The 24747-nt window shown below is 43.5% G+C and overlaps 1 long non-coding RNA gene and 1 pseudogene across 2 annotated transcripts; one reads left to right on the top strand and one right to left on the bottom strand.

Annotated features, from left to right (window-relative positions):
• Nucleotides 1-905: 905 nt before the first annotated feature.
• Nucleotides 906-8198, bottom strand: LOC109742513 (uncharacterized; annotated as a pseudogene).
• Nucleotides 8199-8788: 590 nt separating this feature from the next.
• Nucleotides 8789-11029, top strand: LOC120972777 (uncharacterized). 2 transcript variants are annotated; one of them, XR_006669018.2, is made up of 3 exons: nucleotides 8789-9217; nucleotides 9312-9397; nucleotides 9974-11029. It is a non-coding gene; the product is annotated as an uncharacterized lncRNA (long non-coding RNA). The 2 variants fall into 2 exon arrangements; XR_005767002.2 differs by having other exon boundaries at nucleotides 9800-11029.
• The last annotated feature ends 13718 nt before the right edge of the window (nucleotides 11030-24747 follow it).

The raw sequence follows: 24747 nt of genomic DNA, 5'->3' as shown, positions 1-24747 counted from the left end.
TCATGAAATGACATTCTTGGAAGTCGTGGCAAAAAAATTGATGCTCCAAAAATGCTTGAATGCATTTGGAGTGTTGTTTTGTTTTGTTTTTTTGCCCTGACTTCCAAGAATGTCATTTCATGATGAAAATTTTCATTCACTCGAAACATTTTTTTGGTTTTTTTCTTTGAAATTTACTGTTCAAATTTCGGTTGATTGTCCAGCTTTCTTCATCGCCTTTTTCTTAGCTATAGTGATCTGATCCTCAGTTCACGGTCGCCAACATCTTCTAGCTCCGACCAACGACTTTCTCAGTTTGTTGTCACCGACATCTTCTCGCTCCGACTAGCAACTTCCTGGCCGCTGCGTTAAGAACATTGGCCTGCTATGAGAGGGTGTTCCAAAGATCCAGAAATGACATCGATCTTTGTTCATGGTGCTCTGTCGACAAGTGGAGGAGGAGGACATCGTCTATATACCTAAGGACATCATGTGTTATTTTCTGTTTTTGTAAGGATGGTGTTGTAAGGGTTGGATGACTTTAATATATGGCCTTAGTCTTCTCAGGAGGAAAAAGTTAATTTGATGCAACCCAAAAAAAAGCTGGCAATAAGTATATTAGATTGGGTGCATATGCTACCAGCACCAACTATGTTTTTTCATGAGGTATGCATGCGGCGTGTAGCATATCGGTCTTTGTAACCCCAGATGAGGCAGGGGAACCCTTGCTGAATCATACTCTTACAATCTGAATCCGTGGTATTCAAAAGCAAGGGATCAAACTTCTGGGGGCATAGATGTGGGCCTGTTACTGCCAATCTCTACGTGCCGCCTCGTGTTTGTGCACATGTCCAAGAGCTATGATGCTTTAAGGTCATTAAATAAAGAAACAAAATCCAAAAAAAGTTAAACCGAAACAAGCCGTATAAAAAACCATCAGTGCTTCATGGCATTTGGTTGCAAAAAAGGTAAAATATGGTGTGTCCGCGACACTCTGTTTTAGCTGGTATACATTCCTGAATTCCTCCTATGCCTGGCAGCTATAGTCGCCAAATTTACATAAACCGGTATCATAATTGTGAAAGATAGATAATATTCGGACAGGAAGTGAAGGTTTTGAAGATATCATAAATGCTTATGCGGGCTCAGTAGGCAAATCATATCATGCTAGTTCGCTAAATGATTCCGCAATCCCCTTGGGCTCGAGAAGTAAAGGCGTCCCTGAAAATAAAAGAAAAACAGAAAGTCTGAACTAATTAGAAATGAACTCACCTGAATTGGTAATTTGCATGTGGTGATACGAATACCAATGGACTTGCTCTCCCAAAATATTTGCAATTCTCAACAAACACCAGACGGTTCTATAATTGCATATCTATGACCTGATAGTCTTAGTGACAAAACTGAAATATAAGATACCTCATAAAGTCTGTATCTTCACCTGGAGGGCTGCCATTGATTCTCTCCCTACTAAGGACAACAAGCACAGGAGGACTCTTGAATTAGATGGTATATGCAACTTATGTGGAGCTGCGATTGAAAACACACATCATGCTACCGTTGTATGCACAAAACAGAGAGCCCTTCGTGAGGAAATGAGTAAAATATGGAAACTGCCGGAAGACAAATCAATCATGTTTCATGCCCTTCTCCCCAGATTGGCTTTTGCAAAGCTTGAGTATTTGCCATGGTGAGATGAGGGAAAAGCTTATGCTAGTTCTTTGGAGGGCTTGGCACCTTAGAGATGATGTCGTTCACAACAAAGGTGAAGCTACTGTACAAGATTCTGTGATTTTCTCGAGGAATTATTTGGAGTGCTTATCCAGCCCAAATCCGGTTGTAAACGATGTGAAGGAGAAGCAAAAGTTGCATGGAGTTAATATACAGTCTTCTAGCCTGCCTCCCCATGTTGATGTGCTTGGCTGGACTAAGCCGCCCGCGGATCACATAAAGATCAATGTCTGGCTGCGCTGGGAGCGGTTGGTAGGGATTGTTTTGGTGATATTGTCTTCTCAGCTGGTTGCCGTTTTCATGGATGCTCGGATGCCGAGGAAGCTGAAGTCCAGGCCCTTTCTTTCGGCCTCAACCAGGCTCGTAAACTGAATTTGAACAAAGTGCAGATGGAGACCGATTGCATCGCTGTAGTGGCCGCTGTGAATGATATTAATGTTAGCAGGGCCAGCTGGTGGGCTTGTTATGAGAACTCTAAGGATATGATCAAGGAGTTTGGAGCTTGTTCTGTTTCCAAAGTCCATAGGGAGAGCAATGTGGCTGCGCATGAGCTTGCTGCCTATGCTAGAGTGAATGGGGATTTCTTTCTATTAGCTGATGTGCCACAAGCTTCGAAGCATGTAATTGCTTCTGATAGTAACTCAGACTTACTGATATGAATGAAGCTCTCCCTTTCCTAAAAAAAACTGAAATATAAGATGGAAAAGGGTCGATACCCCGCTTGGCAAAAAAACAAATTCATCTAGCAGTGTCACCAGAATTCACGGAACATATGCCCATCAACCATTGCCATGAAAGCGATTGCTCTCGCTTCACGATATAGATGCATCACAAGTACGAAGAACGCACTGATCATGCTAAGTTACAATAAATTAATTCTACAATTGGTCCCTGCACGGAGCTCACTAAGTCTTGAAAGTATTACTTGGATAACATTCCTGACTTGCAATAAACTCACTGACCATCATCCAAGGAAGCTAACCATTATATTAGAACTGGTGCTAAAAAGAGTTTTGAGAAAGACCAGCAAGAGAGGGGAGAACAGTGCCCAGAGTACCCAGAACTGAAACTTGTAAGGATGGAAATAAAGAGACGATAACTGACTTTAGCTTCTACATTATGCAAATCTGGCAGAAGAAGGATTATAGATGAACAAGAGAAGTTTCGTACAGCTATTTGCTCAGTATACAAAGCACTCTTGCCCTTGATGGTGAAGCAATTCGCAACTCCGATCAGCCAACTGGGTCCTGGCTTTTGAGAATCACATCCAACCTCATGCACCTTTATGTACAGACACAATGAGGTGCAACAAGCAAAACAGCAGTAAAAAGGGTGGAGGTTCAGTCTTGGCTTACAGTTACATCACACTATCCAAATCCGAGCAAAAGAAAATTGTGGAATGGGACTCAGAATTGCGATTGAGACTAGCTAGTACATGACCATCTGGAAGTAAACTGTTGCATCACGATTCTTCCTCGGTACGGCATTGCTAGATCTATATCATGTCATCACTTCTGTAGCCAACCACATCAAAAACCATTTATCTCTGCTAGTAATTGGCTATTTTAGTAAGACGGAAAAAATATCACTTACATGGTGGAGAAGATATAGGCAGCTAAGCAGAGAGAGAAAAGAGACGGGTCGATCGATGGAGCACACCAGCACCATCCTGGCCCGCAAAAAGGCAAGGAGGAGGTTGTCGGCGAAGGAAGGCCGGCACTCGCCACCCTTGCCCAACGGCGGCGGCAACATGTCCACCTGCAACAGCAATACAATTATACAAATCAAGAAAAGATAAAAGATACTTCTCAATGTGAATCAATTTATAACTAAATAAATAAAGCTCAGCCATAAAAAAGTTGACTGTTCCGATATTGCACCATGTTGCTTGGATGGACTTGGCAACAACCAATAGCTAGCTACTACATTTAAAGTTCGCTTAGATATATTGCTTGATTGACTGTGTTGAGGAACAAAAGTAGCAACTGGACTTTTCTGGCTCTCAGAAGACCTCCCATATTTATTTATTTATCTATCATCTTAAAAGAACTCCTTTTAGTCTTAGTAGCAGCCTGGATATATTTCCCCCTTTTTAGGTTAGGTTAGAACTTGGCAGAAGACACAAGATCAATAATTCTTGCTTCAATGAAAATTTGGTGTCCTGGAGAGGAAGAAATGGAGCATTCCCTTACAAAAAGGAAGAAATTTGGGGCTAAGGTAGATCAGTGCTTAATACCATCATCATCTGAAGCTTTATATTGCTACTTTCTTCACAATGGTAAAGTAATTTCGTTCTTACAGAATACTAGAATAGGAACAGAACATGGGTCTATGTTATTTCCCCATACATGTAACTGTCTGCTTAAGTTCTTAGAAAATCTGTTCATATAGACATAAAGGAACAAAGAAAAAAAATACTGAACCCCTTATAACTAGCAACAGAATGACCTCTAAATCTGTAGCAAACAGAGCATTTGCAATAAGTTGCTAACTACAGGTTGGCAACAAGAGAAACCTGCTATCATGCTTCTTCTGCAACCATTCGTATGCAAACAATGTCAAATTACTACAGCTTTCATAAATCTTACAGGTAAACATTGCCAAGAGAAACATCAAATAACTGCATAGAAACATTTTTTGCATAGCCATGGCCATAATTAAATGATGCACTAAGGGCCTGTTCGGTAGTTGCCCAGCTTCGCAAAATCTCCAACTCCCGCTCCGCATGCCAGCTTCCAGCTTCTACCGGCCGGAGCATCGCTAAGAAAATCGTTCGGTGAGATCGATCCGGCTTCTATTTTTTTATACAGGCCGTCAGCCCAAGAAGGAGAGAAGTTGGCCCGTTAGTGAGGTAAGGTGGCCCATTCAACATATGGGGAGAGTGGGGAGACAATATAACGAACCGGTATGTGCCCCTCGAGTCACTTAGCGGTGGCATTCGTTCGTAAATTCGGCTAACTCCAGATCTCGTTTTTCCTGGGATCACCCAAGACGCTGCTCCAGCTTTTTATACGTAGAACCGCATCAGATCTGAGAAGCCAGCTTCCAGGAGCCGGACTGTTCGGTCCAAATCCATCGTGGATTTCGTGGATCTGGAAGCTAGGGAACTACCGAACAGGCCCTTAAACTATACATCAAATTCTGCTACGAAATGGCTACAGCCAAACTTATACAAAGGTTTGCTTACCCAAAGACATAATTAAATTCAGCTTGTGTTAAGGTTTGCTTACCCAAAAACCGTGGGAGCTTAGTTATTATCAACTTTTCAATCAATGAGCTTGTACTGAAGTTTCTGCACAAGTTTTATAACAAATTGGATATTCCTCGTGTCAAGCGATGTGTTCAAGCCTGCTGTTTAGTTCAGATCAGCTTGTTGTTTAGTTCAGATCTGCAGCCTCTGGCTCCATTTTCAAAGGTGGCACGTATCTTCGTTTGGAGGGGAGGGTTGCTGGGCTGGGGATCCTGTTTAGCTCTGTTCTTTCGCCCCTCTTGCTTTGCAGATTCTCCTCTGATCTTGTACACCCATCTGCTTGTTTTTCAATAAAGGCCTTCCCTACAGATTTCGGTTAAAAATTCATGTTACAAAAGATTGCATTTGTATTCATTGCGCTTCTTCTAGAAAGAACACATATCGATACCTTCCCTGTTGGCAAGCAAAAACCGTTATTCCAGAAATTGCAACCATTTGAGTTAGATAACTCAGTCCACCTTTCCTCGTCCAACAAAGATTAAAAGATTCACAGATACTTCACATTCTAGCGGTTTCAACACACCAAAAGATGCAGTCAATGAAATAATGAAGGACCGACTTTCCACAAGCAGGTAACTTGCATTTCTTATACCAACAACTCAACTGTACCCTCTGAGCATTTAAGATCATAAACAATGTATCAAGTACTCAACTGTGGTTCACTCCACTGAAAAATTGATACTTTGCAGGGAGCAAGAGTATGTGCTCCTGATATTTGCCTCCCCTTGAAAAGAGGGACATCAGCAATGAAGTAGTTGAAGCTTCAAGCAAAATAGTCTTCCCATCAACTTTAGACATATATTTCCCAGCCTTGACTATCTCCCCCTGTTCCAATAACGTTCTGATGATACAATTTGAAAAACGAGAGCTAGGAGCACAACCACTCTTCTCCATTGATGAGAACATACTGTCAGCTTCTTCCACCGCTCCTTCTTTTAGAAGATTTTGAATCATTACTCCATAAGTAGAAGCATTAGGCACCAACCCACTGGCTGGTAATGCAGCGAACAAATCACTAGCTTCATCTCTTCTTTGAACCTTGTAGAATGCATTAAGCATGATATTGAGTGTTGTGATATTGAACTTCACATTCATTGCACACAATTTCTGGAATAGGACGATCGCTTCATCTGCGCAATTATTTCTACAAAGTCCTCCAAGAATTATATTATATATAGAAATGCTCACCATTATTCCACTTTCGATCATCTCATGGAACACTTTCTTTGCAGCAGCAGATCTCCAAGCACGAAATAACCCATCCAGTACGGTGCCATATGTAACAGTTGTAGGTTTAACTTCCTTATGCAACATTTCTCTGAACAGAATCAACCCATCATCGATCCTTCCACTTTTACAATACCCACTGACAAGTGTACTATACGTAATGACATCAGGCTCAATGCCAGCTGATACCATGGCATCAAATACTCCGCATGCTTTCTCCATCTCACCGACTAAGCAATATCCGTCAATTAGCGTACTAAATGTAATGACATCAGGTTTCTCACCTATGTCTGTAACCAAGTCAAAGATATGGTGTGCATCCACAACCCTTCCTTCATTGCATAGACTGTCCATTATTGAATTGAAGAATGCAATGTTTGGACGAATCATACCTTTATTCATCATTTCAGAAATCAACTCCTTTGCTTTCACCAAATCACCATGTGTACATAAGCCCTGAACTAGGGAATGATAAACAACTGTGTTTGGTTGTACTCCCGTACCAATCATCTGACTGAACTTATCCATAGCATCAGCTAGCCTACCCATTCTGCAAAATGCAGATACCAGAGTTGAATAGGTGAATACATCCGGACTCAGTCCTTGTCCCCGCATTTCAGTAAGTATGAGCATAGCTTCATCCATCATTCCTCCTTTAGCATATGCATTAATTAATATGTTGAAAACATAAGAGTTGGCTACAATACCATCGCCTTCCATTGAATTAAAGAGACTCATCATATCACCAAAGCTTCCTTCATTGGCATACCCATGAAGAAGAATAGCCTAGGAGACGATATTAGGCTTATGGCCCTTTCCAGCCATGGAAAAGAAAATTTCTGCAGCTTCTTTGCTTTTCCCATGCTTGCAAAGGGAGTCCATGAACGAGCTCCATGTGACAATATTAGGTATAAGACCCCTGCTTGTCATCTCTCTGAACATTTTAGTCGCCTCTTTCCACCGGCCCAAAGTGGAATATCCATGGATCATGCTAGTATATGTCACTTTATCCGGTGGAACAACGTTATCAACCATCTGCCGTAGGAACAACTCTGCATTGTCCATTGCTCGGGCCTTGCACAATGCTTCAATAATCAAGTTATATGTCACCACATCAGGGACAAACCCTTGCAGCATCATTTCATGGAATAGATTGCAGGCCTTGCCTATTTTTCCTTCCTTAAAGAAGCCGTGGAGAACTGTGTTGTATGAGAAGTCATCAGGCACACAGCCAAGGTCGGACATCCTATGAAGCAGCATATCGACAGCCTCGTCGGTATGTTTTGCGCAGTAGAGGCACTTGAGGACGGTGTTGGCGGCGATCAGGTTTGTCTTCAGGCCAGCCTTGAGGATGCGCCCAAAGAAGGCAAGCCCTAGGTCCGGACGACGTTCGCGGCAGCAGCAGTTCATGAGGATGCCGTAGGTGAAGATGGTGGGCGGCACCACCTGCATCCCGGCTTCTTCTCGGCAGACACGGTTGAAGAGGGTGAGGGCGAGGGCGGGGCCGTCTCCGCAGGCTTCAGAGGGCGTAGCGCGGCTGAGTGCTGCAAGGAATCCATCAAGGGAGCGCTCGGGGACCGGAGTGGCCTGCTGAAACAATACGTCGAACAGGTGGTGTGCGTCTTCCGGGCTGAGCGTCCTGGCTCGTACACGCTCTGTGGCCGCGGCAAATGCGGCGTGGGAAGACCAGGGTGGTGAGGGCGGCGAGGTGCAGTTGGAGAAGGAGGAGGAGGATGAGGAAAGGCGGCGGCGGAGGCAGACGTGGGACATGGGCATAGTGGAGCAGTGGCGGAGGTGGATGCTGGACATCAGCGTGATGAAGTGGAGGAGCAGCGGAGGCGGAAGCCAGACGTCGGCTAGGTAGAGGAGGAGGAGGAGGAGGAGGGTGACCGGCGGCGGCGGCGGCGGATGCGGGACACTCTGGCGCGTGAGCTGTCGGGAGGCGCGCGCAGAGGGGACGATGCTTCCGTGCATTAAGGCACCTACCTTTGTGTCTATGACATGTGGGTCCAACAGGTGGCTGGTCCACATGTCAGTGACCCAAAGACAGGTGCCTTTAAGGCACCGAAGCTGCGTCCACGCAGAGGACAGGGCGTGTGAGCTGGATTTTTTTGTCGAACGAGACCTTCTGCCCACTGGAATTGTCAAAAGAGACCCATGTGGACGAAATTGATAAAAAGAACCCCTCAGCCGTGGCGGCAGGCGTGGTAGGCGACACATGGCACCTGCCGCCACGGCAGGAGGCGGCCGCCCAGGTAAAACAGGAGTGGTACAGCGCCTCACGCTGGGACGGAACGGGTCGGGCCAGGTGGACCCTGCCGCCACTAGACGAGGCGGCCAACGTTGGCCCTGCCGCTCCCAGACCGGCAAGTCCTGCTGCACGCGGGCCCAGCAGGTGGGCCACGCCGCCACCACAGCAAGCGACTCCTCTGTTGCTACTGCACGCGCTACAGTTTGCACACGGCACTGATTCCCGCGCAGACGGCGCTGATTCCCACGCGACGATCATTTTCACGGGCGGGAATCTGTGCCTTTTATTTCTTTATTCGCGATGATTCGCTGCTGCCCGGGAGCTGGCTTTTGCCACTGTCTTGTATGCACTCGCATTGATTCCTACATAGACGACACTGATTAAAGCACTGCGTGATTCCCGCTTCCGTCTATTGCTACAGCCGAAGCAACAACACTCAGGCGTGCTGATTTCAACGCGTGATTTCCTGCCGCACACCCAAGAGCGTTGTTGTTGCTGCGTGTGATGAGACAACACGATGCTGGAATCCGAGGCCGCGGTAGGTGAGTTCTGGCTCGTTTTGCCGACAATACGGTGCTCCTCTTCTTTTTATACGCACAACCGCAGCTCCGTGCGCATACACTCTCGAATATCTCTGGTTGGCTTCTCTGCCCCTCTGCTCTCTCTAAGTCTACAAGAATACACAGAAAGAAAAACTTGGTAGCCACTTTCACTCGTGATTTTGGCCGATTTAGAGTTGGATTTCGAAGATGGTGAAGTTGAAGAAAAGATAGATTAAGGTAAGATCTATCCACTTTTGTTGGTTTCGTTCGCATGCATGATGTTTTTGTTCTGTTTGATTAGTTCCTAAGTGTGTATTCTCTATTGTTTTAGGCATTATTTCAGCACTTGGAGGAGTCATTTGGAGTTTCTGGAGTAGGATTTGCCGTGCAAAGTGAAGTACGAAGGGGAAGATCGAGGTATGAGCTTTGCAATATATGAATTTTGTGTGTGCATGCACAGTGGTAATTAGTTAGTCTTTTAGCACGGTATTAGCTATGCGATGTTAGTGATTGGAAGTTAGAAATAATTTCAAACGACATATGTTGCATTTATACTATTTTTTGAGAAGAGTAGGTTGAAGATGTTGTATCAATGTTAGTTGTGTCCATTAGTATTGACATGCGAGAAGATCTTAATACGGTAATTAAGAAAAAAATTATACTGTAACTGTTCATTACATGTGGTATGTTATTTCATGTGGTATGTTTATTAATAAGTCTATAGTTAGGAAACCGTAGGTCTACTTCGTTATGTCACAATAATCTAAATTTTCTATGTTAAGATTACATGCTAATGTACTTAATGATGTATGTAATTAGGTAAAATAATTCATCTTAGTAGCAAACAAGGAGGAGATGACGTGATTGAAGAAATTGTGTTTCCATCTTCGCTGTCCCTTTTGAGGATGACCACATACATGCAAGTGCTATTTTCATACTTTTGATAGCAGAAAGAAAAAGCCGTGTGTAATATTAATGTTCATGTGATAATAGGTCGACTCCGTTCATATAATACTGGTGACGGATATTTATTCGAACTATTTTGACGCTTAATTGCATTCGCAAGCACATCCATATTGGAGCTGAGGTATAAATGACGCCGTAATTTTGTTAATATTTTTTATATTGATGTACTGTTGTGAATAATGTGCATGCCGCTGCGAATATTATTATTTGTAAATAAATGATTATTATCGTTATTATCGTGTGATATGAAAAAATTATATAAAACCGGAAGATATTAAATGTTTTACTCATATGATATTAAAATGTTATTATCATACTACTATGTTTAGTGGTTGTTTGGATAGCGAGTAATTACCCTCGGTTTTGTCAAAACCTGTTGAATTGAACAAGCCATGATCCGAGAAGATGCAAAGACATTTGAACGAGAAAGCAAAGAAGTCCCAAAGTCATGGCTGCAGGAAAGTGGACGCACTTAGGAATAAGTGGGAGGTCAATGTGTGAGCTAAGTACGTTAAGGGTCACCACAGAGGATAAAAAAGCAAGTTGTCACCCTCGGCCCAACGTCCTGTGAGTGCACTTGTAACAAGCCCAAGTTTGAGGGCTACCCTTGCAGTCATGTGCTCCGAGCGACTGCAGATCAAAAAATCAGTGTCGAGCCATACATATCGTCGTACTTCAACATGTACAATCTGTACAACACTTGAAACGGTGAGTTTTGGGCCTGAGGCATTGATATGAACTACAAAATGATGTGGCCAGATGGGCCGAAATGGGTTCCGAACGCCGACTTGATGAGAACCGCCAAGGGACGATGTCAGTCTAGGCGTCATCGCAATGACATGGACCATAGCCAGATGAGAGAACCAAGGCGATGCCGCGTCTGCATGTGTCCTGGACATTCACGTAGGGAATGCCCGCATCGAGCCAACAACACCGAATGATGTTGATATATCTGTACTCGTGTTGTCTACTTATATCTGTACTCGTTATGTGTACTTATATTTAATTTAAATTGAATCTCCTTGTATTATTTTACTCGTGATGTTAACTTTAGATAATCAATGTAAATTGTATCTCTTTGTATTTGTGTCTTCCACATAAATTTTATTTGTATGTTTGTGTGTAGATTATGGCTGAAGTGCCAGTGCTTTTGCATGGGCCCCATGACGCCGGCCACCATTGCCACCTATTTTTCAACCCAAATCATAATCATGATTATCGAACTTTCAGACTTTGAACCATAAAGAAAACATGGCCAATACACAATTCTTTCCTTGCTCACCTTGACGCTTATGGACTACATGGTTTTGCTAGGCTCACATCATGCGAAGACCAATTACGTTTGGACCCATCCCTTTTGACATCCCTCATTGACCGGTGAAGACCTGAAACCCACACCTTTCACTTTCGTTTTGGGGCGCTTGCACCTACACTGAAAGATGTTTCTATGATCACTCCTCTACCAATTAGAGGTGAGTCGTTAGTCTCTCCACGAGTGTCTCCATCTTGGACATTAAATATATCAGCCCGTCTTGGGATGGCAATGCCAGAATCACAACATTCTGGTGGCCCTCGGGGCATCCCACTCGCCTGGCTTCGTGATAACTTTCATATTTTATCTAGCCACGCTGATTCTGAGACGAGAAAAAGACATCTGTTTGCGTATTTGTTGTGGCTCCTCGGGACTCTGTTTCCAAATTCACACGGGGACGTAGTTCTCCCTGGTCTCATCTACATTGTAGAGAATATGGTAGATGAACCTTTACCCGAGCAACCAAAATACAGCTTCGGTTCTGCCATGCTATGTCATACATATAGAGGCTTGTGTGATGCCACACAAAAAACTTCTTTCACACAAATAGCTCCATTACTTTGTATCGCCTACGAGTTTCTACAGTTGTGGTCCTGGGAATACCTCCCTGTAGGACGACCTCGTATACTAAATCACATACACCCATACGACTGTAGCGAGGGAAACAATGTAACTATGGCCACCGGGTGGACAAAGGCACGGAAACAATGGTCTCCAAATATTGCGAAGAATTGTTACCCTATATACCACCAGCAGTTTGAGATACTTGATGAGTCAGAAGTCACATGGAACCCGTGGACTCGGGAGCAGATACAAATGGTCTTTGATATATGATCCATCACAGCAGGCATCTTGAGCGGTAATGCATTCTGGCTGACTCGCTGCAACTTATTGTTCCTGTGGTGTGTTGAGCCTTACAACCCAGAGTGTGCCATGAGACAGTTCGGTCTCTATCAAGAGATTCCACCACCTTTTCCAAGATGTATCGACGAGGAAACCCATAAGTAAGATGTGACCTTCCTAAATAGTTAGTGTATTTTTTAATTTACTAAACTCACACTTTGTTACATAATTTGCAGGCTAACCAATATGGGCAAGGGTTGGAGTTGTTACAATTGGAAGGAACGCATCATTTAATTGGTACACAAGTGGGAAAATAAAGCGCTAGCAGATATAGTGCATCAACTTAGGTACATTTTGTTTACATTATTTTATTACGATGACCATATGATGCGTGAAGATGCTTTGCTTTCATCACAACGATTGATGTAATTATTTAATTTCGCAGACCGTACGATGGAAGTACAGCTCAAGCGTACAAGCAGTGGTACTGCATCAGCACGCGTACTAGCCTGGCCAGTCAACCAGCTACGATACCAACACATCTCACACAAGAGGAGCAGATGCAGAGACAGGTTGAGCTGCATGCAGCTTTCTATCGTGACCAGCTGGTAATCACTAGTAACTTTTTTAGGTCCATCATTTCATAATCATTTCAACCAAATAAAATATTGTTTAGCTTGAAACTTGCAACGAAGTAGGGCAGATGGCGACGGGATGCATGCAGGCCCGGGGCCCAGCTCGCAAGTCATTGCACAAACGTCTTCAAGACTACGTGACAACAAAGTTCAGATGCGGTAGAGGCGACGACGTTGTCACTGGAGCGTACAACATGTCGGTAGCGAGGTCAGCCAGACCGAGTGCAGCGTCGTCGTCCAGACCAAGCAAGGCGCGTACGAGCCATGCGCAGTAGGGGGAGGGTCCGAGTACTACAATGACATTGCCTCGACATGACTCATCTCTGCCCCTGCATCGCTCTTCTTCTGTGCAGCTTCGTCAGGGGCAGACATCTCAGGACCATGGCACGGGCTTCGATTCGATGCCCGAGCAGACTCTTTCCCCGAACCCATATGCGTACACAGGATATGGTGCATACACCCAAGGTGAGGGATCTCAGTCGTATCTCTCCACACGAGGGATCTCCATGCCCGAGGAGACTCGTGTCCCAGATTTAAATCAGTACCACGTACAATGTCCATACAGTACACGCGAGGGATCTGATCAGGTAGTCATGTTTACATTTTAATGCATTTACAATGATATCATATATTATCCTCTAACAATTTGTTTACAATGTTTCTATGTGCAGGACATACCTGATGTTAATCGGGACGATGAGGATGAAGGAAATATGCCCTAGAGGCAATAATAAAGTTGTTATTTATATTTCCTTATATCATGATAAATGTTTATTATTCATGCTAGAATTGTATTAACCGGAAACTTAGTACATGTGTGAATACATAGACAAACAGAGTGTCCCTAGTATGCCTCTACTTGACTAGCTCGTTAATCAAAGATGGTTAAGTTTCCTGACCATAGACATATGTTGTCATTTGATCAACGGGATCACATCATTAGAGAATGATGTGATGGACAAGACCCATCTGTTAGCTTAGCATTATGATCGTTTAGTTTTATTGCTATTGCTATTGCTTTCTTCATGACTTATACATATTCCTCTGACTATGAGATTACGCAACTTCCGAACACCGGAGGAACACTTTGTGTGCTAGCAAACGTCACAACGTAACTGGGTGATTTTAAAGATGCTCTACAGGTGTCTCCGATGGTGTTTGTTGAGTTGGCATAGATCAAGATTAGGATTTGTCACTCCGAGTATCAGAGAGGTATCTCTGGGCCCTCTCGGTAATGCACATCATTATAAGCCTTGCAAGCAATGTGACTAATGAGTTAGTTACGGGATGATGCATTACGGAACGAGTAAAGAGACTTGCCGGTAACGATATTGAACTAGGTATGAAGATACCGACGATCGAATCTCGGGCAAGTAACATACCGATGACAAAGGGAATGACGTATGTTGTTATGCGGTTTGACCGATAAAGATCTTCGTAGAATATGTAGGAGACAATATGAGCATCCAGGTTCCGCTATTGTTTATTGACTAGAGATGTGTCTCGGTCATGTCTACATAGTTCTCGAACCCGTAGGGTCCGCACGCTTAATGTTCGATGTCGATTTGTATTATGAGTTATGTGATTTGATGACCGAAGTTTGTTCGGAGTCCCAGATGAGACCACGGACATGACGAGGAGTCTCGAAATGGTCGAGAGGTAAAGATTGATATATTGGAAGGTTATATAAGGACATCGGAATGGTTCCGATAAGGTTCAGGGATTTATCAGAGTACCGGGAGGCTATCGGAACCCCCCGGGAAAGTTACTGGGCCTAATGGGCCATAGTGGAGGAGAAGAGGCAGGCCACAGGAGGTGGGGCGCGCCCCCCTTGCCCCAATCTGAATTGGACAAGGGGAGGGGGCGCGGCCCCCCTCTTTCCTTCTCCCTCTCCCTCCTTTCCCCTTTCCCCCTCTCCGTTGGAAGGAAAGAGGGGCCGAATCCTACTAGGTTTGGAGTCCTAGTAGGACTCCCCCCCTGGCGCGCCTCCCCCTTGGCCGGTCTCCTCCTCCCCCCTCCTTTATATACGTGGGCAGGGGGGCACCCCAAAGTACAATAGACAATCTCTTAGCCGTGTACGGTGCCCCCCTCCACAGTTTAACACCGCGGTCATATCGTCATAGTGCTTAGGTGAAGCCCTGCGCCGGTAACTTCATCATCACCATCGCCACGCCGTCGTGCTGACGGAACTCTCCCTCATCCTCAACTGGATCAAGAGTTCGAGGGACGTCATCATGCTGAACGTGTGCTGAACACGGAGGTGCCGTACGTTCGGTACTTGGATCGTGAAGACGTTTGACTACATCAACTGTGTTACTAAATGGTTCCGCTTTCGGTCTACGAGGGTACATGGACACACTCTCCCGTCTCGTTGCTATGCATGTCCTAGATAGATCTTGCATGATCTTAGGAATTTTTTTGAATTACTACGTTCCCCAACAGTGGCATCCGAGTCAGGTCTATGCGTAGATGATATATGCACGAGTATAACACAATGAGTTGTGGGCGATAATAGTCATACTGCTTACCACCAACGTCTTACTTTGATTCAGCGGTATTGTTGGATGAAGCGGCCCGGACCGACATTACATGACCGCGTTCATGAGACTGGTTCTACCGACGTGCTTCGCACACAGGTGGCTGGCAGGTGTCTGTTTCTCCAACTTTAGTTGAATCGAGTTTGACTACGGCCGGTCCTTCTTGAAGGTCAAAACAGCACACTTGACGAAAAATCATTGTGGTTTTGATGCGTAGGTAAGAACGGTTCTTGCTAGAAGCCCGTAGCAGCCACGTAGAAACTTGCAACAACAATGTAGAGGACGTCTAACTTGTTTTTGCAGGGCATGTTGTGATGTGATATGGTCAAGACGTGATGAGATATAAATTGTTGTATGAGATGATCATGTTTTGTAGAAGTTATCGGCAACTGGCAGGAGCCTTATGGTTGTCGCTTTATTGTATGAAATGCAATCGCCATGTAATTGCTTTAATTTATCACTAAGCGGTAGCGATAGTCGTAGAAGCAATAGTTGGCGAGACGACAATAATGCTACGATGGAGATCAAGGTGTCAAGCCGGTGACGATGGAGATCATGACGGTGCTTTGGATATGGAGATCAAAGGCACAAGATGATGATGCCCATATCATGTCACGTATATTGATTGCATGTGATGTTTATCTTTTATGCATCTTATTTTGCTTAGTACGGCGGTAGCGTTATAAGATGATCCCTCACTAAATTTCAAGGTATAAGTGTTCTCCCTGAGTATGCCCCGTTGCTACAGTTCGTCGTGCCGAGACACCACGTGATGATCGGGTGTGATAAGCTCTACGTTCACATACAACGGGTGCAAGCCAGTTTTGCACAAGCAGAATACTCGGGTTAAACTTGACGAGCCTAGCATATGCAGATATGGCCTCGGAACACTAAGACCGAAAGGTCGAACGTGAATCATATAGTAGATATGATCAACATAGTGATGTTCACCATTGAAAACTACTCCATCTCACGTGATGATCAGACATGGTTTAGTTGATATGGATCATGTGATCATTCAGATGACTAGAGGGATGTCTATCTAAGTGGGAGTTCTTAAGTAATATGATTAATTGAACTTTAATTTATCATGAACTTAGTACCTGATAGTTTTTGCATGTCTATGTTGTTGTAGATCAATGGCCCGTGCTACCGTTCCCTTAAATTTTAATGTGTTCCTAGAGAAAGCTAAGTTGAAAGATGATGGTAGCAACTACACGGACTGGGTCCGTAACCTTAGGATTATCCTCATTGCTGCACAGAAGAATTACGTCCTGGAAGCACCGCTAGGTGCAAGACCCGCTGCAGGAGCAACTGCGGACGTTATGAACGTCCGGCAGAGCAAAGTTGATGACTACTCGATAGTTCAGTGTGCCATGCTTTATGACTTAGAATCGGGACTTCAAAGACGTTTTGAACGCCATGGAGCATATGAGATGTTCCAGGAGTTGAAGTTAATATTTCAAGCTAATGCCCAAATTGAGAGATACGAAGTCTCCAACAAGTTCTATAGCTGCAAGATGGAGGAGAATAGTTCTGTCAGTGAACATATACTCAAAATGTCTGGGTATCATGACCACTTGACTCAGCTGGGAGTTAATCTTGCTGATGACAGTGTCATTGACAGAGTTCTTTATTCACTGCCACCAAGCTATAAAGGCTTCATGATGAACTATAATATGCAAGGGATGGAAAAGACAATTCGCGAGCTCTTCGCAATGCTAAAGGCTGCGAAGGTAGAAATCAAGAAGGAGCATCAAGTGTTGACGGTTAACAAAACCACTAGTTTCACTAAAAGGGGCAAAGGGAAGAAGGGGAACTTCAAGAAGAACAGCAAGCAAGTTGCTGCTCAAGGGAACAAACCCAAGTCTGGACCTAAGCCTGAGACTGAGTGCTTCTACTGCAAAGGGATTGGTCACTGGAAGCGGAACGGCCCCAAGTATTTGGCGGATAAGAAGGATGTCAAAATGAAAGGTCTATTTGATATACATGTTATTGATGTGTACCTTACTAATTCTCGTAGTAGCGCCTGGGTATTTAATACTGGTTATGTTGCTCATATTTGCAACTCGAAACAGGGGCTACGGATTAAATGAAGATTGGCTAAGGACGAGGTGACGATGCACGTGGGAAATGGTTCCAAAGTCGATGTGATCGCCGTCGGCATGCTACCTCTACATCTACCGTCGGGATAGTTTTAGACCTAAATAATTGCTATTTGGTGCTAGCGTTGAGCATGAACATTATATCTGGATCTTGTTTGATGCGAGACGGTTATTCATTTAAATCAGAGAATAATGGTTGTTATATTTATATGAGTAATATCTTTTATGGTCATGCACCCTTGATGAGTGGTCTATTTTTGTTGAATCTCGATTGTAGTGATACACATGTTCATAATATTGAAGCCAAAAGACGCAAAGTTAATAATGATAGTGCAACTTATTTGTGCACTGCCGTTTAGGTCATATTGGTGTAAAGCGCATGAAGAAACTCCATGCTGATGGACTTTTGGTATCACTTGATTATGAATCACTTGATGCTTGCGAACCATGCCTCATGGGCAAGATGACCAAGACTCCGTTCTCCGGAACAATGGAGCGAGCAACTGACTTATTGGAAATAATACATACTGATGTATGCGGTCCGATGAGTGTTGAGGCTCATGGCGGGTATCGTCATTTTCTGACCTTCACAGATGATTTGAGAAGATATGGGTATATCTACTTAATGAAACATAAGTCTAAAACATTTGAAAAGTTCAAAGAATTTCAGAGTGAAGTGGAAAATCATCGTAACAAGAAAATAAAATTTCTACGGTCTGGTCGTGGAGGAGAATATTTGAGTTATGAGTTTGGTCTTCATTTGAAACAATGTGGAATAGTTTCGCAACTCACGCCACCTGGAACACCACATCGTAATGGTGTGTCCGAACGTCATAACCGTACTTTATTAGATATGGTGCGATCTATGATGTCTCTTACCGATTTACCGCTCTCTTTTTGGGTTATGCTTTAGAAACGACTGCATTCACGTTAAATAGGGCACCATCTAAATCCGTTGAGACAACACCATATGAATTGCGGTTTGGCAAGAACCCTAAGTTGTCGTTTCTTAAAGTTTGGGGCTGCGATGCTTATGTGAAAAAGCTTCAACCTGATAAGCTCGAACCCAAATCGGAGAAATGTGTCTTCATAGGATACCCAAAGGAGACTGTTGGGCACACCTTCTATCACAGATTCGAAGGCAAGATATTCGTTGCTAAGAATGGATCCTTTCTAGAGAAGGAGTTTCTCTCGAAAGAAGTGAGTGGGAGGAAAGTAGAACTTGATGAGGTAATTGTACCTTCTCCCGAATTGGAAAAGTAGTTCATCACAGAAATCAGTTCCAGTGATTCCTACACCAATTAGTGAGGAAGCTAATGATGATGATCATGAAACTTCAGATCAAGTTACTACCGAACCTCGTAGGTCAACCAGAGAACGATCCGCACCAGAGTGGTACGGTAATTCTATTCTGGAGGTCATGTTACTAGACCATGATGAACCTACGAACTATGAGGAAGCGATGATGAGCCCGGATTCCGCGAAATGGCTTGAGGCCATGAAATCTGAGATGGGATCCATGTATGAGAACAAAGTATGGACTTTGGTTGACTTGCCCGATGATCGGCGAGCCATAGAGAATAAATGGATCTTCACGAAGAAGACTGACGCTGACGGTAATGTTACTCTCTACAAAGCTCGACTTGTTGCGAAAGGTTTTCGACAAGTTCAAGGGGTTGACTATGATGAGACCTTCTCATCCGTAGCCATGCTTAAGTCTGTCCAAATCATGTTAGCAATTGCCGCATTTTAAGATTATAAAATTTGCCAAATGGATGTCAAAACTGCATTCCTTAATGAATATTTTAAAGAAGAGTTGTATATGATGCAACTAGAAGGTTTTGTCGATCCTAAAGGTGCTAACAAAGTGTGAAAGCTCCAGCGTCCATTTATGGACTGGTGCAAGCCCCTCGGAGTTGGAATGTATGCTTTGATAGTATGATCAAAGCATATGGTTTTATTTAGACTTTTGGAGAAGCCTGTATTTACAAGAAAGTGAGTGGGAGCTCTGTAGCATTTCTAATATTATATGTGGATGACATATTATTGATTGGAAATAATACAGAATTTCTGGATAGCATAAAAGGATACTTGAATAAGAATTTTTTCAATGAAAGACCTCGGTGAAGCTGCTTATATATCGGGCATCAAGATCTATAGAGATAGATCAAGACGCTTAATTGGACTTTCACAAAGCACATACCTTGATAAAGTTTTGAAGAACTTCAAAATGGACCAGTCAAAGAAAGGGTTCTTGCCTGTGTTACAAGGTGTGAAGTTGAGTCAGACTCAATGCCCGACCACTGTAGATGATAGAGAGAAAATGAAAGTCATTCCCTATGCCTCAGCCATAGGTTCTATCATGTATGCAATGCTGTGTACCAGACTTGATGTGTGCCTTGCTATGAGTTTAGCAGGGAGGTACCAAAGTAATCCAGGAGTGGATCACTGGACATCGGTCAAGAACATCCTGAAATACCTGAAAAGGACTAAGGATATGTTTGTCGTTTATGAGGTGACAAAGAGCTTGTCGTAAATGGTTACGTCGATGCAAGCTTTGACGCTGATCCGGATGAATCTAAGTCACAAACTGGATACGTATTTATATTGAATGGTGGAGCTGTCAGTTGGTGCAGTTTCAAGCAGAGCGTCGTGACGGGATCTACGTGTGAAGCGGAGTACATAGCTGCTTCGGAAGTAGCAAATGAAGGAGTCTGGATGAAGGAGTTCATATCCGATCTAGGTGTAATACCTAGTGCATTGGGTCCAATGAAAATCTTTTGTGACAATACTGGAGCAATTGTTGGGGAACGTACTAATTTCAAAAACTTTCCTACGCAGACGCAAGATCATGGTGATGCATAGCAACGAGAGGGGAGAGTGTTGTCTACGTACCCTCATAGACCGAAAGCGGAAGCGTTAGCACAACGTGGTTGATGTAGTCGTACGTCTTCACGATCCGACCGATCAAGTACCGAACGCACGGCACCTCCGAGTTCTGCACACGTTCAACTCGATGACGTCCCTCGAACTCCGATCCAGCCGAGTGTTGAGGGAGAGTTTCGTCAGCACGATGGCGTGGTGACGATGATGATGTTCTACCGATGCAGGGCTTCGCCTAAGCACCGCTACGATATTATCGAGGTGGATTATGGTGGAGGGGGGCACCGCACACGGCTAAGAGATCAATGATCAATTGTTGTGCCTATGGGGTGCCCCCCTGCCCCCGTATATAAAGGAGCAAGGGGAGGAGGCGGCCGGCCAGGGAGAGGCGCACCAAGGGGGAGTCCTACTCCCACTAGGAGTAGGATTCCCCCCTTCCAAGTAGTAGGAGTAGGAGTCAAGGAAAGGGGAGAGAGAAGAGAAGGAAGGAGGGGGCGCAGCCCCTCCCCCTAGTCCAATTCGGACTAGGCCTTGGGGGGTGCCCAGCCTCTCCTCTCTCTTTCCCCTAAAGCCCAATAAGGCCCATATACTCCCCGACGAATTCCCGTAACTCTCCGGTACTCCGAAAAATACCCGAATCACTCGGAACCTTTCCGATGTCCGAATATAGTCGTCCAATATATCGATCTTTATGTCTCGACCATTTCGAGACTCCTCGTCATGTCCCCGACCTCATCCGGGACTCCGAACTACCTTCGGTACATCAAAACACATAAACTCATAATATAACCGTCATCAAACTTTAAGCGTGCGGACCCTACGGGTTCGAGAACAATGTAGACATGACCGAGACACGTCTCCGGTCAATAACCAATAGCGGAACCTAGATGCTCATATTGGCTCCCACATATTCTACGAAGATCTTTATCGGTCAAACCGCATAACAACATACGTTGTTCCTTTGTCATCGGTATGTTACTTGCCCGAGATTCGATCGTCGGTATCTCAATACCTAGTTCAATCTCGTTACCGGCAAGTCTCTTTACTCGTTCCGTAATACATCATCCCGCAACTAACTCATTAGTAACAATGCTTGCAAGGCTTATAGTGATGTGCATTACTGAGTGGGCCCAAAGATACCTCTCCGACAATCGGAGTGACAAATCCTAATCTCGAAATACGTCAACCCAACAAGTACCTTCGGAGACACCTGTAGATCACCTTTATAATCACCCAGTTACGTTGTGACGTTTGGTAGCACACAAAGTGTTCCTCTGGTAAACGGGAGTTGCATAATCTCATAGTCATAGGAACATGTATAAGTCATGAAGAAAGCAATAGCAACATACTAAACGATCAAGTGCTAAGCTAACGGAATGGGTCAAGTCAATCACATCATTCTCCTAACGATGTGATCCCGTTAATCAAATGACTACTCATGTCTATGGCTAGGAAACTCAACCATCTTTGGTTAACGAGCTAGTCAAGTAGAGGCATACTAGTGACACTATGTTTGTCTATGTATTCACACATGTATCAAGTTTCCGGTTAATACAATTCTAGCTTGAATAATAAACATTTATCATGAAATAAGGAAATAAATAATAACTTTATTATTGCCACTAGGGCATATTTCCTTCAGTCTCCCACTTGCACTAGAGTCAATAATCTAGTTCACATCGCCATGTGATTTAACATCAATAGTTCACATCACCATGTGATTAACACCCATAGTTCACATCGTCATGTGACCAACGCCCAAAGGGTTTACTGGAGTCAATAATCTAGTTCACATCGCTATGTGATTAACACCCAAAGAGTACTAAGGTGTGATTATGTTTTGCTTGTGAGAGAAGTTTAGTCAACGGGTCTGCCACATTCAGAGTTGTATGTATTTTGCAAATATTCTATGTCTACAATACTCTGCATGGAGCTACTCCAGCTAATTGCTCCCACTTTCAATATGTATCCAGATTGAGACTTAGAGTCATCTGGATCAGTGTCAAACTTGCATCGACGTACCCTTTACGACGAACCTTTTGTCGCCTCCATAATTGAGAAACATATCCTTATTCCACTAAGGATAATTTTGACCGCTGTCCAGTGATCTACTCCTAGATCACTATTGTACTCCCTTGCAAAACACAGTGTAGGGTATACAATAGATCTGGTACACAGCATGGCATACTTTATAGAACCTATGGCTGAGGCATAGGGAATGACTTTCATTCTCTTTCTATCTTCTGCCGTGGTCGGGCTTTGAGTCTTACTCAATTTCACACCTTGTAACACAGGAAAGAACTCGTTCTTTGACTGTTCCATTTTGAACTACTTCAAAATCTTTTCAAGGTATGTACTCATTGAAAAAAATTATCAAGCGTTTTGATCTATCTCTATAGATCTTGATGCTCAATATGTAAGCAGCTTCATCGAGGTCTTTCTTTGAAAAAAATCCTTTCAAACACTCCTTTATGCTTTGCAGAATAATTCTACATTATTTCCGATCAACAATATGTCATTCACATATACTTATTAGAAATGTTGTAGTGCTCCCACTCACTTTCTTGTAAATACAGGCTTCACCGCAAGTCTGTATAAAACTATATGCTTTGATCAACTCATCAAAGCGTATATTCCAACTCGGAGATGCTTGCACCAGTCCATAGATGGATCGCTGGAGCTTGCACATTTTGTTAACACCTTTAGGATCAACAAAACCTTCTGGTTGCATCATATACAACTCATCTTTAAATCCATTAAGGAATGCAGTTTTGTTTATCCATTTGCCAGATTTCATAAAATGCGGTAATTGCTAACATGATTCGGACAGATTTAAGCATAGATACGAGTGAGAAACTCTCATCGTAGTCAACACCTTGAACTTGTCGAAAACCTTTTGCGACAATTCTAGCTTTGTAGATAGTAACACTACTATCAGCGTCCGTCTTCCTCTTGAAGATCCATTTAATCTCAATGGCTCGCCGATCATTTGGGCAAGTCAATCAAAGTCCATACTTTGTTCTCATACATGGATCCCATCTTAGATTTCAAGGCCTCAAACCATTTCGCGGAATCTGGGCTCATCATCGCTTCCTCATAGTTCGTAGGTTCGTCATGGTCAAGTAACATGACCTCCAGAATAGGATTACCGTACCACTCTGGTGTGGATCTCACTCTGGTTGACCTACGAGGTTCGATAGTAACTTGCTCTGAAGTTACATGATCATCATCATTAGCTTCCTCACTAATTGGTGTAGGAGTCACAGGAACCGGTTTCTGTGATGAACTACTTTCCAATAAGGGAGCAGGTACAGTTACCTCATCAAGTTCTACTTTCCTCCCACTCACTTCTTTCGAGAGAAACTCCTTCCCTAGAAGGGATCCAAATTTAGCAACGAATATCTTGCCTTCGGATCTGTGATAGAGGGTGTACCCAACTGTCTCCTTTGGGTATCCTATGAAGACACATTTCTCCGATTTGGGTTTGAGCTTATCAGGATGAAACTTTTTCTTATAAGCATTGCAATCCCAAACTTTAAGAAACGACAACTTTGGTTTCTTGCCAAACCACAGTTCATATGGTGTCGTCTCAACGGATTTAGATGGTGCCCTATTTAACGTGAATGCAGCTGTCTCTAATGCATCACCCCAAAACGATAGTGGTAAATCAGTAAGAGACATCATAGATTGCACTATATCCAATAAAGTACGGTTATGATGTTCGGACACACCATTATGCTGTGGTGTTCCAGGTGGCACGAATTTGTGAAACTATTCCACATTGTTTTAATTGAAGACCAAACTCGTAACTCAAATATTCGTCTCCGCGATCAGATCGTAGAAACCTTATTTTCTTGTCACGATGATTTTCCACTTCACTCTGAAATTCTTTGAACTTTTCAAATGTTTCAGACTTATGTTTCATCAAGTAGATATACTCATATCTGCTCATATCATCTGTGAAGGTCAGAAAATGACGATACCCGCCATGAGCCTCAACACTCATCGGACCGCATACATCAGTATGTATTATTTCCAATAAGTCAGTTGCTCGCTCCATTGTTCCGGAGAACGGAGTCTTGGTCATCTTGCCCATGAGGCATGGTTCGCAAGCATCAAGTGATTCATAATCAAGTGATACCAAAAGTCCATCAGCATGGAGTTTCTTCATGCGCTTTACACCAATATGACCTAAACGGCAGTGCCACAAATAAGTTGCACTATCATTATTAACTTTGCATCTTTTTGGCTTCAATATTATGAATATGTGTATTACTACGATCGAGATCCAACAAACCATTTTCGTTGGTGTTTATGACCATAGAAGGTTTTATTCATGTAAACAGAACAACAATTGTTCTCTAACTTAAATGAATAACAGTATTGCAATAAACATGATCAAATCATATTCATGCTCAACGCAAACACCAAATAACACTTATTTAGGTTCAACACTAATCCTGAAAATATAGGGAGTCTGCGATGA

The sequence above is a fragment of the Aegilops tauschii genome, chromosome 1, assembly GCF_002575655.3.
Source record: "Aegilops tauschii subsp. strangulata cultivar AL8/78 chromosome 1, Aet v6.0, whole genome shotgun sequence".
NCBI lineage: Eukaryota > Viridiplantae > Streptophyta > Magnoliopsida > Poales > Poaceae > Aegilops > Aegilops tauschii.
This window is presented reverse-complemented; position numbering and strand designations above follow the sequence as displayed.